Source organism: Synchiropus splendidus, chromosome 12, assembly GCF_027744825.2.
Source record: "Synchiropus splendidus isolate RoL2022-P1 chromosome 12, RoL_Sspl_1.0, whole genome shotgun sequence".
Lineage (NCBI taxonomy): Eukaryota > Metazoa > Chordata > Actinopteri > Syngnathiformes > Callionymidae > Synchiropus > Synchiropus splendidus.
Genome location: NC_071345.1, coordinates 20,990,032 through 21,004,753, shown reverse-complemented (window position 1 = coordinate 21,004,753; position 14,722 = coordinate 20,990,032). Strand labels below are relative to the sequence as shown.

General features: G+C 40.8%; 1 protein-coding gene across 6 annotated transcripts in view; it reads left to right on the top strand.

Annotated features, from left to right (window-relative positions):
• grik2 (glutamate receptor, ionotropic, kainate 2) overlaps positions 1-14,722 on the top strand; it is a 172,203-nt gene that overhangs the window by 35,184 nt on the left and 122,297 nt on the right. The gene's annotated exons all lie outside the window — the stretch shown is intronic.

Here is a 14,722-nt window from a genome sequence, read left to right as displayed (position 1 = left end):
TGATGATTTACTCAGTGCCAGAAGGCATAGGAGATGATTATCTCAGGCTCTTCAGAGAGAAACCAAGGAGAAAGTGGGAGAAGAATGTGTTACCACAGCCCATATTGGTGAAATTCCAGCAGGAAGTGAGGAAATGCAAGGTTATAGGTGTTTTGGTGGTCTATGAAACGGTGCAATAGGTGTTGCACTCTTCTTTTTTTCAAATTAGAGTGCTGCCAGCTTAGACTCAAAATCAACAAAAAAGAAAAAGAAAAGCAACGAAAAAAATAAGTGCTTTTTATTGAAATGAAAGAATCTTTTAGCAGCATCACGGATTGCAAGTTGACTTGAGTTTAATGAAGTTGAGACTGCAAAACTTTTTTTTTTTATAAAGGGCTGTCTGTCTTCACAAATTCAGTCCAAATGACATGTCAGTTTTTCTTTTTTGAGGGGTTTCCAATCGTTACTGTGTTTACAGTAAGAGATATCTACAGTGTTAGCATGATGAAATGTCACCTTAACTAATGGTGAATATGCTGTAAACAGTGCCACTCATGGACTTCACTTTATATTGCTCTAACTTGTGTGTTGAAATGCAGCAATCCCGTCTTGCCAAGATAAGATATGACTGGGTTTTGCTGTTATTAAAAAAAAAAAAGGAAGGTGCTTTATTTAAGCTGAGTTAAATGTTTTTTCACATTTTTGATCAGTTGAAGCAGGAAGGGGCACTGTTCATCGCCCACATTTGTAATTGTTTCATGTCTTGGTTGGTCGTTCAGTGTAAATGGAGTGTTTTGAGCGAACTTGTTATCAACTGGTAATTAAAAATATTCATAACAACACAAGTGAAGCTACTCTGTGATTTTTAATTACTTTAGATGAAACTTCATATATATATATATTTTTAAATATATTTTTCTTTTAAACAGTGTCAGGAATTGTGTCAGGCAAATGTTGTAAAGTGCCTTGACATTTTCTACCTTTGTTGGCCAATCTGTTAACCTGGAGCACCACTCTCACACACACCTCATTTGCCTGGCAGCAGACTTTCCGATTGCAGTTAGGAATACAAGAACCGTGAAGGTGGGGATAATCTCCTCCAAATCCATGATAGTGTGTAGTCTGTATTATGCACGAAGGGCAAAATGAAGACACATTTAAAAGGCTTGCATGGATTTTCACGAGACGTCCCTGTTGCCATTTGCAATCTCACATGTTAGGATGCTTTGTCAGGAGCAGTGGATGGATATCTTGCTTTTCCAAGTTCCCTTCACACTTTCTGTCTGATGGGGCGTTTAAAAGTGGTGTGCCTGAATAGTCACCTCTGTGTGTTTCATATTTAGATAAGCCTACAGTTTACTCCCAGGGCTTGTTTTGAACTTCCCGAATGAGAGCATTACTACTACATTAGTGTGGTCATTCTAATGTGTTGTTTTGCAGGATCGTGGTAGAAATTCTTGTGGGTATGAAGAAAAAAAAAATGCGGTTGATGACGATCACTGAAAAGCAACTGGAAGAGTAAAAGCTACCAGCCGTCTTGGAGGTGGTGAGAGCGATATGTGTGAGATCGGCTGTGACTCCTAATTCATCAAGGGAGTGCTGAGATCTGGTTGTGTTGTCAAAACAGATGCTTGTGCCAGCCCGGAGCTGAAGTTGCTCTGTACCTAGCAGTTTGAAATGTCTCTTAATATATTAGCCAGTCATAATGGAAGCCATGGTTCCCAGACACTTTTACACTGGCACACGCACTCATACACGTTTGTACTGCTATTCCTGTGGGGACATTGTGAGGTTTCTCATTGACATAATGCTTCCCCCAGCCTCTTACCCTAAACCTAACCATTCAAAACTTTTGCAAGTGTCCGGAGTGGGAACTTTCTGATTGGTTGCTGAGCCGTCCTGAGGTGGTAACATGTCAGAGATGTCGTCTTGTGGTTTCGCAGATGCGATCACCTTGCAGTGTGAAGTGTTTTTATTAGCGCAAAATTACAGAGATGGATGCTGTCCTGAGGCATATCAGCTGACACTGGCAGGCCAGTGGACACTTGCTTCATTTTGTTTGTAAACAGTTTTGTTTGTCCAATACAATAATTCATCACGTTGTGTCCACTGGAGGTCTCACTGGTCCTATACATATATTAGTGGGAGCTGCAAACAGTACTTCAAAACCCTCACCCTAACCTAAACACATCCTCATGTACATCAAAACCAGAATGAGACATTTCACCCAGTTAAGACCTGTATCATCAACATTTAATAAGGTTTGATTTTGGAGTGTTGTTTTCCCTTAATACTGCACTTCCTGACTGTGGATGATAACTGCAGTGAGTCTTGATATCGAATCCAATCCTGTAAGAAAGTTAAAAGATGACATTGTTAACAAAGTGTGAGCCATTGTCTGGAATTCTCTCTGGAATTCCCCTTCTAGGAATTACTTACTGTCAGTAGAGCTTTTGCCACAGATGATGCAGTTTGTTATTCTTTGTTTTCACTCAGACTTAATTCACTGACGTCCATCATGACATGAGCAAATGGTCTGATTGGAAAAGGACGAGCAGCTTGGCTGCTCCAAGGTTTTGGTCGACCTGGATCCTTTTGTGCACAAATCAAACAGTTTTTACAAAACCTTGGTGAACCAGTTTTGCCGGACTGCAGTAACCATCCCTGCCTTTGAGGGATGGTTACTTTTGCAAAGCAATCAAATAAGCTCCTGAGCAAGCAGGGCTTATCATTAGGACCCATGCAAATGCCATCACAAAACACAGCACCACAAGAAGACCAAAGTTTTTGCTCTGCAGGAGTAGAAAGTGAGCAGAGGTCTGTGAGTAAGGTAGGAGGGGAGTGGACACAGGAAATGATCAGTGGCAGGCAAGCAGCAGCTTTAGCAGCTGCTGTAGCATTTCCACAAGAAACAGGGTCAGAGGTAGATGAATGAGAAGCACATTTGCAAACTGACATGATAGATGGCAACATCATTGTGTTAAACAGAAACTCATCATGATGGAGGATAGGTTTACCATCAGATTTATGTTTCCAAAGCTCACCAAAATCATGCACCAAAGGCATTCTGAGAATCTGTGTAAATGTTAACAGATTTACCCTCAGCTAATTTGAATGCCTCTGTAAGGGCAACAAGTTCAGCTGCTTGTGCCAAAAATGAGGGAGGCAAAGGAGCTGAGTAAATGACACAGTTGTCATGTGCAATAGCAAATCCAGAATATGAATGACCCAAAAAAGGGTCTCTGAAAGCAGAATCATCTACATAAAACACAAGGTCTTGATTTAAAAGAGGAGAATCTGACAAGTCGGGTCAAGGTGAACACACTTGTTCAAGCTCAGACAAACAACAATGAGGATTTCATCATGATGAGTGGTAACACAGTTGCAGGATTCAAAGTGTAACACTTCACTTTCGGAAGTCCCGACAAATTAGTGGATTATCTTAACCAGCAAGATGATGACAAGCAATATACGTCATGATCTTGCAAAAATTGAGCTACAGAATGAGGAACAAACAACGTTAGAGGAGCATATTCAACAAATTCACATGTTGATAGCACTGCCTGCTCAGCCGCTGCCACAGCTCTGAGAGTGGAAGCGCTCGTACAAGATCTAACTGCTTAGAAAAATAGGGCCCAGGACACAGTCTATCTCCATGTTTCTGTAACAGCACTAATGTCATGCAACCTCGCCGTGCACGTACCCCCGAGGTACGTGGTACGCTGACGTTCCTCGCAGTCTCTTGAGCTCCTCTGGCACTCTCTCATTACTTGATGGTTCATCTTGTTCCAACATACAAGCAGAGATTGAAGCTTGCCTCTTGTGAGGAGCATGGAGATCTGGAGGAGTGATGCTGCAGACTTGCATGGAGACCACAGACTGTGAGGTGTTCAGGGCTGCTACCAATAATCTGGACGAGTATACAGACACTGTGACTTCATGGATCAGCTACTGTGAAGAGTGCATAGTCCTAATGACTTGGCTGCAGTGTGGAGAGGACTGAGGGTGGTCACAAACTACATGCCACGTGCCCCCCCACTCTCTGAACAACCTCGCTTTTGCACATGACTTGAACAATTTTTACTTTCGCTTCGAAGCAGCCATTTTGCCCCAACATCCTGAAGCATTGTGCCACTGAGCTGGCTCCGGTGTTCACGGACACCTTAAATGGACTCTGTATGTATACAGTGACCACTCTGATTGATGACTAGCTCCAGAACCATAGAAGCATCATGATGATGATGATCAGACAGCTTCATTTGACATGCTTCTAGATTAAACTAGATTAGATAAAAATTCTGAATATAATTTCAGAGGTTTTGCATGTTGTCCTCAAACCAACAAGTCACCTCCTCTAACCTTCTTGTGAGAGCTAATTATCGAATGACCCGAGTGACGTGGTTGAACACAAACCATTAAAAACCAAGACATTAGTATGGCAGTTGGCTTTCTAACTGAACTGCATTAAGAGAGTGGTAAGCACCATACATAACTGTATGTGAATACAACACACCTGTGGTCAGGGCATCGCACAGATCTGAGTTTGGCTCACACACACATACTGTCTCTCCTGAATGCCTCTGCTGTGTGACCCTGAGCGCCACATAAACGATGCAGCTGTGAGACTTGCTTAAAAACCCTCACTCGCGGTGCTATCAGCACAGCACATGGCGCTCTCTCACTAGAAACATTATAATTCAGCCCACACTTGACAGAGCTGTTCCTGGGGAAAAGAAGGGATCATTTCTGTGCGTTTGATTTTGAGCACCTTTCTGATTTCTCACCCTCTTTAAACACACCAGACATCTCACTCATTGCACATTGCTTGTCTCTGCAATTTCACCAGAGGAGGATAACAAATAAACTACCTGAAAATAATGAAATCCCCCACCCCTGCATTTTAGTGAGATAATTTGAATTTGCAAAAAAAATGCAGTGTATCAAGTGATGTGACTGTTGAACTCGAATTGAATTTGATGAAGGATTAGAACTCTCAGTTTTATTTTTTTAATTGGCTACAGAGAGAAACATCTCTTGGACTTATTGTTACTCACTTGGATGTAAATGGTCAGTGGTGGGATGAAAAAGTGAAAGCAAAGAAACTACCACTGTCTGGAACTGATGAAGTCCTATTCTGCAAGAGCTGAGGTGAGGGGTCAAATGGCACTGCAGCCGGAGGAGTGCATCCCCAACCTGTCATAGCTGCTATTTTCATATTTTCATTTCTCATTCTCAATGTGGCATCATTGCCAAAATAGCCAAAATCAAGTTCAAAACCACTGTTTATAATATCAATGATCAAGATCAAACCACAGGCAGTGTGTTGTCATGTGGGACTGCCCCTCTTGATCGGGATTACATGCAGTATAACATACCAAGTATTAAACATGTATTGTAATTGCAACTGTGGTGAAACAGTGAAAAATGTCATCACAGATGGCAATATACACTGTCCAGCTTATACTTGCAAAGGAAACTTGAGAGAGCAAGAGGCTGAAGAGGCTGCAAGACTGACCCAGATAAAACTTTATTTCGACTGCACGTTTCAGGGACATTTTTGACATTTACTGAATTGGTGACAACAAACCGCTATCTTTTAGTGATTAGAAATAAATCTGTAAGATGCAGCCATCATCACGGGTCCTTCTCCTTCACATGTCCGGCTGGAATGCACAACTTAAGTTCCACAAGCAATGGACCTCAGTCATTGTGATGTTTCATGCGGGATTCTTCTGTGAAAAAAACATGCTGAAAACATCTTCATGTTCATGTTCATTCAAGGGGAATTCCCTTTCCCTTGCAAAGGGAACTCTAGAAATCATTCCACATCAGGAGCCCGTGATTCAGCCAGTGAGGAGAGCCAGGATCCAGCAAGAGGCTGAAACAGCTGCAAGACTGACCGACCCAAATAATACAACTTTATTTCGACTGCACGGTTCAGAAAGAGGGGCGACACGGTGACCTAGTGGTAAGCACTGGCCTTGCAGCAAGAAGGTTGGTTCGATTCCCCGGGCCACTATCATCTGCTAGTTGAGTTATAATCAGTTCTTTTCCATTTATTGAAATACGTATATTGTATATGACTGCTTTTTATGTGGCTTGGGGATGCTGGACAACCCTGTCAAATTTTTCTTGACAAGTGAAAGCATGACGAAGTACCATTCATCAACTTAATACAACTATTTGCATTCTTATACAGTGTTTCTACAACAGATGATAAGTAACCTCCAAAACTGAATTTGCTGAGAGAAAAATAAATTGATGCTCAACCACGTTATAAAGAAGGAAATACAAGAAAGGAAATACAACCGTGACTGTCAACCAGCTCTGGGTAATCAATGATAGCCAAAACTAGTCTGATGTTGTTTGTAATGTCTCTTCGACATAAAACCGGATTGAGTCTCATCGATATTTGAATCTAGAACAGGCTTTATTCTTTTAGCAAATATTAAAACCAATATTTTATGGTCATTATTGAGTGACAGATTGGTCGCCAATCATCAATAAATAATGTATCTTTTCTCAACTTTGAAATCAAAGTAGTCACAACTTGAGTTATAGTCATCAGAAGACATCCTTTTTCTAAGATTTCAATAAAGACTTCAAATAACAATGGGACCAATTCAGAACTAAATGTTTTAGAAAATTCAGCGGTAAGACCATCTGTGAGGTGATTTTTTTTTTTTCAGATTTAGAATAGCATTCTATACTTCATATGAGGTGATGGCTTTATAATGGCTTTATGCCTGGACCTGAGCCTCATGAAGCGGTTTCACAGTAACTGAATTCTAAAGGCTGGTTGTCGCTGCAGGACAAAAGTTGGAGCAAGTAGTAAAAATCACCACAGAACACCACAGGAGATTTGTATATCATCTTCCACAAGTGAACCATCAGTCATCAACTTGCTGATAGATTTTAGTTTTGCGTGTTGCCTTTCTTGACTGAAAAAATAATGTGAATTTTGTTCTCCTTCCTCAAGCCATGTAGTCCGTGATCTAACAAATGCACCCTTTGCACACAATAACCAACAGAATTAAACTCAGTTTTGCAGAACAAAATGCATAACTCACATTATTAAGATGTATAGTTCAATACGGAGTATGACCTCCGTCAGCGTTCACACAGGCTGTTACTCGCCTTCTCATGGAGCGCACAAGCCATCTAAGGTTGTCCTTGGGTATATTGACCCACTCCTCCTCCAGGGCCGTGACCAGTTCCTCTCTGTTGCGAGGGGCAGGGTTCCTGTTGGAACACACTTTCTGTTCTTGGACTCCTCTCCATGAACCCTTGCTCCTGCCATGATGTAAAGGAACTCGCTGCTGAGGTCACTCTGCTGTTCTGCTGTAAAGTATTGCGGTGGGGCTGGAGTTGGGGCTGTGACGCAACTCTCAGAACGCCCCAGGCAGCTCGCCCAGAGAAAGTTACATAGTCCAAGGGAGGGTTTAAAAGAGAGATGGAAAGTCTGACTCTGGGATTTATGACTGTTCATACTGAAATATCAAAATAATGTATTTGTGTCTAAATGTTAGACATAGCTGCTTTAAGACTATCATTGTGACACAACTGCACAAGTATTTTATGAGTTCTTTATTTGTCTGTGATGAGGTGTCAGTTGCAGGACTTTTAAAAATTGTATTATTATTATTATTTTAGTATGTGATGTGCATAACACCAATACTTTATGGTTGTGCTATACAGGTCTCCTCTATGATGCGTGATTAATTTAGTACAGTCATGAGACATTGTAATGCAAGACATTCATGAATGACAGATTATAATGGTTTATAAAGTGTGGTAATTTGAGAGAATAGTGCGATTTGTACAACATCATACTGTGTGAATAAGGTTCTTGAGTATTTAAAATTGCAATAAGTAATTAAGCTTGTCTTATGTAACATGAGTATGAGCAATCATAACGTCATCCGTCTTATAATGCATTATGATGCCTTATGAAGGTACTGATGTACTTATAATGACAAGTTAAATAACACATTTCATTTTAGCTACAGCACAGATTACAACATTTTATCAAAATCGGAAATCCAGTCCAGTGTCTCTACAGTGCACAAATATTTGTTCATAAATGTCAAGCAATGAAGTGTAAAATCGTGTTTCGTTTCGAAAGCCACTGATCATGAGTTGGAATGAAATAGAAGACTTTATATATTGCTTTGCTAGAGTTCTGCCTGAACATGCTGCAGTCAGGTGTCTCTGAATCCTATGCCCAAACTTTCAATCTTCTGCTTGTGGTGCTCTTTCAAACCAAAGACTGTTCTCTCATCCGTGAACTTCACTGAGGCAAAATAATGACATCATTGAGCACCTGTGTTCCATGACTCTGAACTAATACAGTCAATGGTACGTACACCTGCATGCTTGAGTCTGCTGCCTCTGGTGGACGCCGATAGCTTGTGAGCACACCCAGCACGGATTTAGTTAGCGGCCCTCGGGATGAAAGGTTTTCGTCCGAGCATGTCTGCTTTGTGGAATTTAGCTGACTCTCATCAGCACATAAACGAACAATGCAATATTTGTTTGCATGGTGATGGAATTTGCAGTGCCCCACTTCTCTTGCGTCAAGCATTGTGATCCAAAAGCTCCATATTGGATCCAATGAACACAGGTGGTGACAGCCTTTAAATTAGGGATGGGACTGATCCCATCAAGTATCGTTATTGGGCTCCAATATCTACGTTTTTGACGGATCGGGAATTGCCAAGATGATGACTGAACCAAGAGTCCAGTCTGAACTTAATGTTTTCAGCTGAAATCTCTTCAAAGTCAGCTGCTCTACCAGTTCACTGCAAACTGTGCGATCTGAGACTTCGGCTGAGCATGCAAGCATTTAAGCAGAATGCACCGGAGATAAAACTCCCTTGCTTCAGTTCTGCGATGTGCTGTATTCATGAGTCAGTTGAGACATTTAAACCAGGCGTCGCGGCATGTCAACAAACAGCGCATTGGTAGTTTTAATTAGCAAACGCAGTGTGTTGGATGTCTGTCCTTCGTCACTTGTCACCTTTTAAAAATGATTTATGGGGTCTTGTATCCATTCACTTTCTACGTATGTCTGTCTCGGATTGAATACATTTCAAATGCTGTGAAACCTTCAGAATTTTTTTTTTAGACCAAAGGGTCTAAAAAACTGTTCAATGAGAAATAGTCATATTTGTTTTGGGTTCTGGCTTCTCCAGGCAAGAAAATTAAATTGTTAACATTGTAGAAGGGGCTTCAAACTTCATTACAATAGTTTGTTCAGAATCAAATGCTCTTTTCCTTTTATATCTCTCTGTCTCATTTGGTTATCTGCCTCCATCTGGCCTCCTACCACCCTCCTACCATTCTTCTTTCCATGTTGTTAAACGATCAGTCATAGGAATTTGAACAATCCTGGCCACAGCGTCATGAAAAGAATTCCATCTTGTAATTTCATCTCTGCACCAGCGATGTGCTGCTTGCACATTAGACAGTTATTGAAGAAAATTGTTGCAGCCAAAAGTAATAAAAAATCCAAATCTAAGGAAAAAAGATTTATTTTTTAACAGCTGACCACCTCCAAAACCGCTCACATGAGAACGTATGATCATATTGCATGGGAATCTACTCGGCAAAGACCATTGCTGATGATGTGAAGCATACATCTGTCATTCATCAATATCGTATTCAATATGAAGACAGCAGCATCTGCCAACTGCTGCCTCAGAGCCTTACTACGTGCTACCGGTATGTACATAGTTCACTGATCTAGCCCTGCCAGAGCTCCACCTGATATTGTGCTCTGTCATCAAACTAGATGTTTTTCATTTCAACCGAAAAGTTGTTGCCTTATAAATTTAATGATGTAAATGAGGTTGAATCAACAATGTGTAGCAACGAGACATAAATAGATTATTTTCATATTTCCTGAGATGACAGATTTCAACAGTCCAAAATCCCAGAGTCAGACTCTCCAGCTCTCTGTAGGACTTGTAAGGCATTATTTGTGCTTTCCGCGGGTCTTGGTGTGTTATCAAATGTGGGGAACTTATTTTTGAGATGATAACAAATGTGTAAGTGTCTGTTACTCATTGTATTGTGTTTATCACAGTATGGTGATATGGCCAGCAAAACGGATTAGCTCCCACATTATCCGCTAGCAGCTAACGTCCGCTAGCATTCATCAAGACAGAAATAGTCGATGCAGTCATAGTCATTAGCGGTGTTTGGTTTGGACAAGTGTAACATGCCATATCTCATGTTCTTTCTGTAGCTGCTGCCTTTGCGTCCTCTGATCTGCAGACCTGCTCGGAGCTGGTGAGAGATAGTTTCTAACTCTGAGGTCTTTGTCCACAGTCAATTCGAAATAAAAGTGTGAACGGACGTTTTGATGCTCATGCTGTGATCGCTGTTTGTCTGTTCCATATTGAAACACATGAAAGTCATGATGTAACAATGAAAATGGCTGCACCTTCTTCTTTATTATTCGACAGCGCTGTAGACAATGGTCGTGCACCGCCACGGCTTAAATGTGAGTCGATGAGATGATCATGAAGGTTTTCTACATGTTTTTCATGGAAGAATCCCGTCAGAAACATCACAATGACTGACTGTCCTTTGCTCGCGGAACTGTAGTGCATTCCATGCATTCCAGCCGGACATGTGTAGGAGACCTGATCAGGGCTGCATCTTACAGATTTATTTGTTCTAACTAAAAGATTTGTTGTTTGTTGTCACCTAATCAATGAACAAATGTTCAAACTTTCCCCTTTACTTCATTCTGAAACGTGCAGTTGAAACAAAATTTTCTCATCTTGGTCCGTTGGTCTTGCAGCTGCTTCTACCACTCGCTGGATCCTGCCTCTCATCACGAGCTGCATGATGCAGGTCGATCTCTAATGTTGAATGATAGATGCTCCTAGAGTTGCCTATGCAAGTATACGCTGGACAGTGTTGTGTATATTGCCATCTGTGATTACATTTTTCACTGTTTCACCACGCAATGGTACACAGAGCTGTCAGAGACTTAAGAAGATGGCACACTTCAGTGTGGATCCTGAAATCTCAAGCATACACAGTGACAATTTTCCCTCTAATTTCTCATGATATGAATATTAAGGTAAACAATTATTAGTGTGCTATGTATGGTACTTGTGCCTGACAAAACGAAATTATGTGTGTCCGATTGAAATGAATTTGAACTTGTAGGGCGTCTTGCTGAATGGAACCCACAAGATCCAGCTAGTCATACTCAGAGTATTGTATATATTTGTGTGCTTGTATGGTTGTCTTATAGGCTCGCTGGTTTCCGCCCACAGTTGAAAAGATTAATTTGAGTACTCGACTGACTACTCACATTTATTACTTGAAAGCCTGTGTGCTTGTGTGCTAGTGTGATATAGTTGGCAAACTAAAATGAGGCTAAAATGTTTTGCAAGAAGTAAATGAAAATAAACAAACCATCCCTCCTCTCTTTGTTTCTACATAAATCCTAACATCACAGGTTTATGCTGGCATATGTAGTAGATCAGCCATTTCAAGGATTCTGCCACATGGAAACTATCGTGGCGTAGCGCCACATCTGGAATGACAGCTGCCATGCCTTCGAAATAATGATAACCCCTTTATTAAAGATGAAATTTCAACTAAATGACAGGAATGTGTCCGCAGCTCACTGAACTAAACTGATGTGTCCTCTCCCCTTGGAAGAGAGGGGAAAGGTTTACTTTTCATTATTAAAAACTTGTATTTTCCAAGAAACATCTTGATTAGCTGCTTTCCATTTCAGTTTTATTGTAGGAGGGTGGAAACCCCTGCATTTTAAGTTTGTACTTTGTTTAAAACTATTGATACTACAAACTACAAAGTCTAGTTCTGAAGTTAATATCGTTTAACACATTTTTTTTTTCATTTTGCCGGTGTATCTAATATACATAAAACAAGTGTGTCATTTGTAAATACATATTGAGTCAACAATTGAAACACTAGCAGCGAAGTAGTTCGTTCAAGATGCTTATAATTCGAGATCAGTCAGCTGGAAAAAAAAGTATTACTGGACTGAAAAAAATGAATAAAATGCTTCTTTTTTTTTAACTACAACTTGAACTTAAAATACGTGGTTTTTGACTAAAAGTAGACTAAATTGTTGTCACTTTTAGTGGACTAAAACATGACAAAAATGATAGATGAATGACTAAATGTGACTAAGACAAAGAATTAACTTTGGCATAAGTCTATGACTAAATTGAAAAACGGGTGACCAAAGTTAACAGTACTGTGTGCGCAAAATTGAGTCTTGGCTGCATACAGTGGGTCGTAATAGAGAACATTCAGTTGTTGTCTTCTTCAGTAGCTGTGTCAAAAACATGTTTCACTGAGAAATATCCAGATCATCTGTACGTGGTCTGTGTCATAATACAAGTATAATATAAGTCCTTAATTGGATGCAGGAATAGATCAGTGCACATGAAAGCAGATAAATAGTTACCTGAATGTAACTTCTGTTCTATTCCTATGTGCCAAGCCCTTTAATGGGCTATGCTATGTAGCACAGAAAGGCACACTTGACTGGTCTCTCTCTGTACCCTTTATGTCTGATATGCACAGTCAACATCCAATGTGACAATTTTTTGCATTTTGTTGTGTTGTGTCCAGAAGCAGTGGGATGAAGACTTCAGTTTATTCCAGATCAGCATCAGCATTACAGCATTGTTGTCATTGGTCAGAATCAAAGACGTCAAAGTAGACAAAGTAGCACACATTAAATAGAGACTCGACTAAGGGCATTCCTCGAACCCTTTACACCATCCAATACACAATATCGCACAAACACACGACCATATTACATATTGTAGGCTGTTTGGTTACTGGAAGTGTTCCATGCTTTCCCCAAATTCAGGACACTAGGCCGGGCCATCATGACCTGACATTACAGACGAAAGATGTCCCTGTATACTTTCTAAGGAGACCAGATCTGGATTGTTTGGAAACTTGGCTGGACATTCCGAGTTTGCAAAAGCGACTGTTATCATCAAACTGGCCGAGTCCAACATGGACAATGGTTCAACATTCCATTGGCATTAGGAAACAGATCATACTTTCACTGTTGCGCATGTTTCTAATGAGACATATCAAGTTATTCTCCAACAGTTGTTTTTGTGTTTTTGGCCTCCAGAGAAAATATTTTTGCACCTGAAATGCTGTTGTTGTAGCAATTCGAATAATCAAACTCAAATGTATGTGGCTTCAATGCACATTTATGAGGATCCTTTTTTTTTTTTTACAATCTTTCAATAGGCTGTACATCATTTGAAATCTACATTTCAAAGTGCTAGTGTTAATAATAAACATTTATATGATTCTTACTAATGTTTTATTATTGAGCTAATCCATCCTAATTCATCCACCTGGCATGAAACACGATAGGTCCTCTTGAAGTGGTCTGAGTGGAACTCATCACTAGCTTGCAAAGAACAATGGCTGAACTCTCACATTCTGTTCTCCCGGGGGTAAAATAATGATATCAAAATCATGGCCTTCATCTGAGTGATCTGCAGCTTAGTAAATGAATCATGTCTTGACAAGCAGTCTACAGGCAGGAGCTTTTAGTTTCAATGAATACACTCCAGAGTGTGGGCAGCGTCTGACTGACATTAAGCCAGCAGGGTAGGCCACCGGTCTCACCTCAACAAAACATTTCAATCTTTCACGCCTGCTCTCCACATCTCCCCAAAGACCTGATTGACTGAGTCACTGGCCAATCAGTCCTCATAGATCTTAAAAGCCAACCTGCCTCGCGTACTCCCTAGTCCTCAGGCTTTCTCGTTTTCCATTCATCTGAAGGCTGTCAGAAGAATTCACAGGAGACTTCTAGCTGTCGAGGCCCACGCTTTTAAACACATTCACACAGCTTCTAGGTGGAAGTGTTCTCTTTTATTCAGACTACAAAATTTTGTATTGCAGCGACCTGGGTGTATTGTGTTGCAAAAGGTTGGGCACTCCTGTGTCAATATTAGTGTTTTAATGTAGGTTGGTTAATTTGAATGTTTATTTAGGGTTACAACAATGTAAATGTTTGAACCACGAGTGAAAGGACGTATGATATAAATGACTCTCACTCTGTTTAACTGGTTCAAGGGGCTGAATAAATGACTGCTTATTCACAACATTACATTGGTGTTTGAAGACCACCAGACAGATTGAGAGGCACAGCTATGGCCAACGTGCTCCAGCCTGCCCTGCTCCATCAGCAAGGAGCCAGCCATCATTGCTGCCATTAAACTAGACAGGTGAACTGTTTCAACCTCCAACTCCTGTGCACCATGTGTTGGACGTTTGGGTCAAACCCATGGATGACCATCTTGGTCCTCCACAAGTCCAGTGACTATGACGCCCCAAGCCAAGCTTCAGCGACAACCACTTCAGCAATGGCGGCAGCAACACCCCGCTCACACTCCTGCTGCTGGTCGTGTAGAGTGAGGGAGTCATGAATGATCTTCTTGAGAGGAGCTCAGAGACTTGGACTAGGAGCAAATGGACCAGCTTAAGACACTTCTGCAGGACTTCAGAGAGGTCAAAGATGAGGACTGTACCTACACCAACCAGGTTTTTCACGACATAGACACATAAGATGCCCAGCCTATTTGGTTTGCGTTTACTGAAAGTTGTAAAAGCATGATTGGTCATGCAGATTGGGGTGTTAGCATGCATCTGAATGTTTGCACAGAGAAAGAAATGCAGAATAAATATATTTACCACCTGCAATCTG